At 44.0% G+C, this 4,902-nt stretch overlaps 1 protein-coding gene across 7 annotated transcripts in view; it reads left to right on the top strand.

The window, feature by feature from the left end:
* Positions 1 to 25: 25 nt before the first annotated feature.
* Stau2 (staufen double-stranded RNA binding protein 2) overlaps positions 26 to 4,902 on the top strand; it is a 353,933-nt gene continuing 349,056 nt past the window's right edge. For 2 of the 7 annotated variants that reach the window (XM_004637550.3, XM_023722370.1), the window contains exon 1: positions 26 to 122. The gene's annotated coding sequence lies outside the window, so the exon portion shown is untranslated. Of the gene's footprint in view, positions 123 to 174; positions 246 to 369; positions 420 to 600; positions 685 to 4,902 lie in introns of those variants that run through there. The other 5 variants (XM_004637549.3, XM_004637548.2, XM_023722373.1 and 2 more) reach the window with 4 other exon arrangements.

The raw sequence follows: 4,902 nt of genomic DNA, 5'->3' as shown, positions 1-4,902 counted from the left end.
GGGCGGAGGTGGGGGCGGGGAGCTCGAGGGTGGAAGCCGGCGGCGGCGGCGGCCGAGCGGGGTCAGTTCTCGGTAGTGTTTGCTAATGTTGGAGCCGTCTGCAAAGTGTCCCTGGCAAGAAGGTAAATACCGTCCTCGGGGGCGCCCGGGAGGCCCCGACTTCCGCCCCGCTGGCGGAGGAAGCGGAGGGCGCTGGGATCCCTGCGGGAGCCGCGGCGCGCGAACCCTGCGCCGAGCGGCCCCCGGTGCGCAGCGGCCTCCCCTCCCCCGCGCCATCCCGCCCTCCCGGCAGGGGGAGGGGAGCCGTGGGGGCTGGGCGCGGGTGCGGAGGCGGATGAATGGGGGGCGTGTGTGGAGGGGGAGGGAAGACACAGGTGTCCGCGGGGAGGGGCCGGGAGGAAGGCGAGGAGGCCGCCCAGGTGCGCTGGCGAGGTGGGGGCCTGGGGTGCGGGCTGCGGGGTCGTGGGCGCGCGGGGGACGGGGCGAGGCTGCGCGGGAGGGGAGGCGAGGCCGGGCCCGCTAGGGGAGGACAGGGGAGGGGAGGCAGGGGAAGGGAGAGAGGGAGGGCCGGGCGCGCCGGGTGGCGGCGGTGGCTCTCCGTATAATGGGCAAGTGGCGAAGACGTAACTCGCCGAAATGGGGATGGTAGGTGGGGCCGAGGGGACAGAACACAGCCTCTGACAGGCAAGTTGTGCTGTGGCTCTCAGGAATACTACGGGGGTGGCTCGGCTTAAAGGGGCAGTTGGCAGTGGTGACCTTGCTCGGGCGCAGGGAATTGAGCGAGGGACATAGCTTGGTTACCCAAGCCGCGGTGTGAGGATGGGCACTCCAGGCTCTCTTGGGGTGAGCCCGGCCGGGGGAGTGGGGTGGGGGTGCTCCGCAGAGGTAGTTGAGGTGGGTGCGAAGCTGAGCCTGTAGGGAGGGGCGGGGATAATGGTTCTGGGTTCTAGACGTCCCTGAAATTATATGAAGAATTTAACATTGAGAATCTTATTTGAAACTATATTTTTTGTGATGTCCGCCCTCCCATCCCTACCCCACCCCTCGTTAAGAGCTACTTACCGAGAAGGGCTATCCAATTAGGGTAGACCCGGGAATTTACTGAAGAATTTAAAAGTGGGTGAATCCTGCAGAAAGGGTAGAGATGATCCTTTAAATGTAACCTACTTTTAACTAAAAGCCTTTATTTAATGTTCGAGTTCATAATTTGGGGGAACTTTTGCTGAGCATCATTATATTCTGAGGTATCCTTATGTTTTGCATCGTGTACAGTTGAGAGCAAAATTGTGTTGAGCAGGCAGGATAATAGTAACATTGTAGGAGACAAGATTGCAGCGTTTCTTCAGGCTATTTCTTTTCCATTTTTGCTTTCTTAAAATGATTCAAGTATACTGTTGTGAATTGAGCTGCAATGGAAAAAATCTTACCTAATAAAACTATAAACACCCAAGTTTACTTTGCTTCTCGATTGTTTTATAATCTGGCAAATTTTTCATTGTTCAGTTTATCTTTTTTGTCGGTGAAACCAAAGCCTTTTCCCTGAACTATGTCCCCAATTCTTTAAAACATCTTTTTTTTCCCTCTCTCTTGCTTTCAGTCTCTTTCTGCCTCCCCCCACCTTTCTTTTTAAACTTTGAGACCATCTCTGGCAAGTTGCTAAATTGCCCAGGCAGAACTGGAATTTGTCTTCCTGCTTCAGCCTGGAGTGCTGGGATTACGGACATAGGCCACCTTGCCTGACTCAGTTTGTCTGTATTTGTTGCAAACAAATACAGGGAAGGGTGTGTGCTTTTTATTTTTTTTTTTCTGCTATTATTTCATCTCTAGTTACATTGCCACGTTTCATTACATGGCGGTGTAATATGAAATTTATTTATGAGTGATGGTTATTTGGTAAGGTATGGTACACACTTTTCAAATCTCCATTTTTTTCCTTAAAAACAAGTGTTTCATAATTTAGAAAGTATTGCCACCTACTCCAGGTATGTAACGTTCATTTCAAATAACATGTCATTTAATTTTTTGTTTTTAGTACTGGGGATTGAACCCAGGGTCTTTGCACTAAAGTACAAAAGTACATTCCCCGCCATTTATGCATGCATGTGTGTATGTAAAAATAGTACAGGCTGGCCTTGAACACACTATGTAGCCCAGGCTGGCCTCAAGCGCACAATGATCTCCCTAGTTCTGTGGTTACAGATATGCACCATTATGTCTGGCTATTCCCAGTCTTTTTAAAACTTGAGAAAGAGCCTCTCTAGTACTCCAGGCTGGAATCCAAGTTGTGATCTTTCTGCCTTTTCTTCCCAGTGTGCTGGGGATTGCAGTCATGGGCAATAGTGTCCAGCTGGAATTTTTAAATTTTAACGTTTTATTTTGGGAATAATATAACTATACTAAAAAGTTGCAAGAATAAAATGCAGAAAACATTTTACATTGTTGTAATATTTATTCAGATTTACCTGTTAGCGCTGTACCCGTTTATTCTTTTCTTTTTTCCATTCTTATTTCTGTCATACATAAAATACTTCTTACCTAGACTTTTTAAAGGGTAAAGTATGTATATTCTGGTTGTTTACTCCTAAATATTTCAGCATAGAAAACCGTAACAATTTTACATTTTGCAATACTCATCCTGCCTGGAATGAAATTCTAGAAGGAGTGGCTTTATCTTTTTGACAAAGAATAGAAACATATGTAAGATAGTAATCAAGCTTTAAACACAGAAAGTGAGGTTCAGAGGTTTCCTGTTTAGGTTCTGGAATATGTAGTTTATCAAAACATTTTTTTTTGGGCCGGGGAGATGGCCCAGTGGAATAAGCGCTTCCCTGGCAAGTGTAAGGTCCTGAGTTCAATCCCTGGTTCAACCAAAAAAAAAAAAAAAACAAAAAACCCAAAAAACATTTGTTTTGTTTGTACCCAACCTCTTAACTTCTGTCATTTCCTTTTGTACTCTTTTGAGCTCTGGGTGTTGATTATAGAGAGGAGAAAATCTAGATATGGTGAAGTAGTCTGTTTATACTAGACTGAATAGAGATCAGTATGCAGTCTACAAGTACGATGAACTGCTTGTGTGTGTGTGTGTGTGTGTGTGTATTTGTGCTGTCCTAGGTACTCAAGATATTAGAAGAACATTTAGTAGCATAATTATAACATTTATGCCTGTATCATTGTTTGACTTTTTAATATCTCTCCAAAGTTCCATATAACTGCTTTGGCATTATGTCGTCCTACAAGATAAACTCTTGATTGGTGAAGACTGTCTGGATGGTGTTTTAGTCCTAGCATTGTGACTATGGGCAAATAACCCAACATCGAGGAAAAGGGTGATATGATTTACCTCCTAAAAGAATGAGGATTAAATGAGTTCATGTAAATATGGCAGGATGTCACTGGGCATATAAAATTGGTATCTGACTAATCTTCATTTCCTTTTTCCTTGGCTGGAGGTATGCAGTAGCTTGTAGAGTAACACTTCCATGTACTGTACTCACACTCTGTCATGGGCTCTGAGATGATACTAAAGTTTACAGTATTTCATTTTCCTTATTTTAAAGCAGTTGTTTTGATATCAGTTTTAAAAATTAACCTTTTGCGGTCTGGGAACATAGCTGGGGCCAGGGAAATAGCTCAGTAGAATAAGCACTTGCCTGGCAAGCGCAAGGGCCTGAGTTCAATCAATTCCCGGTTCCGCCACAAAAAAAAAAAAAAAAAAAAAATTAACCTTTTGAATAACCTTACGGACTTTTTAGAGTAAGGTGCTTTGAACTGATATATAGTTTGGTGATAGTTTGTAGTCTGAAGATAAGAATAGTAAATGTTTTCACTTCATATTGCCAAGTGGGTGCTCATATAAAAGGTTTATAGGGCTGGGGAAATAGTTCGGTGGTCTGAGTGCCTGCCTGACAAGCTCAAGGGCTCAGTACTATGTGCCATTCTAGCCCCGGAACTCCAGACCCACCGAGCTGGCCACCGAAGCCGGGCATGGTGGCACATGCCTGTAATCTCAGTGCTGGGGAGGCTGAGACAGGAGGATCACTAGAGTCTAAGCTGCATAGTGAGACCCTGTGCCAAATAAAATTTAAAAAAATTGATATAGTTATTTAAATAGTATTCTATAAAGTAGTTTTTATTGAGATTTATATAGATTTAATTTTGCATAGCTTTTAATTTATCAGGTGGGCACAGTGCAGTTCATTTAAAGCAGAAAGTTATCAGCAGGTAGAGATTGGATCTTTAGACCTTCTTGAGTCTTCCCAGTTTTCATGCTCTCTCCATCCACTGCCCCACCTGTTTTTTGTATTTGTTTGTTTGGTAGCTTGGAGTCGGGAACTGCATGTTCCAAAATGCCTGACTGGATAGCACTGTAGGACATTTTTGCAGCATGTGAGTAGATTTCTCCAAAAGTACTTAGTTGTAATTGGGTTATATTGTAGCTGGATTTTTTTGTTTTGTTTTTTTGTTTTGAGACAGGGTTTTGCTGGTCTGAACTCACTGTGTAGTACAGCCCGGCCTCATACTTGCAGCTGTTGTCCTGCCTCAGCTGGTATTACAGGTGTGTGCCACAATGCCAGGTTCCAGAAACGTTTTGACAGTAGAGTAAGATGGATATTATGAAGCCACAGGTAGTGTAAAACTGCCCCACATCTTACTGATGTGTTTTGATATTTTTATCAAGTTGTTTAAGATATGACAGTGGTGTGGGTATATTTTTAAATAGTTTTTTTTTTTTGCCATAATTTTATTGATAAACAAATAGCAGTGAGACAGTTTCAAATCAAATCACTAGGACAGTTTCAATAAGTAACACACCGCATACATTCTTCTTAGTGGTTAATTGCTGTACAAGATGCGGACTTGAGATCCTATTTACAAACACCATTAGAACAAATCATTCTATTC

The sequence above is a fragment of the Octodon degus genome, unplaced genomic scaffold, assembly GCF_000260255.1.
Source record: "Octodon degus isolate 3935 unplaced genomic scaffold, OctDeg1.0 scaffold00091, whole genome shotgun sequence".
NCBI classification, from domain to species: Eukaryota; Metazoa; Chordata; class Mammalia; order Rodentia; family Octodontidae; genus Octodon; species Octodon degus.
This window is presented reverse-complemented; position numbering and strand designations above follow the sequence as displayed.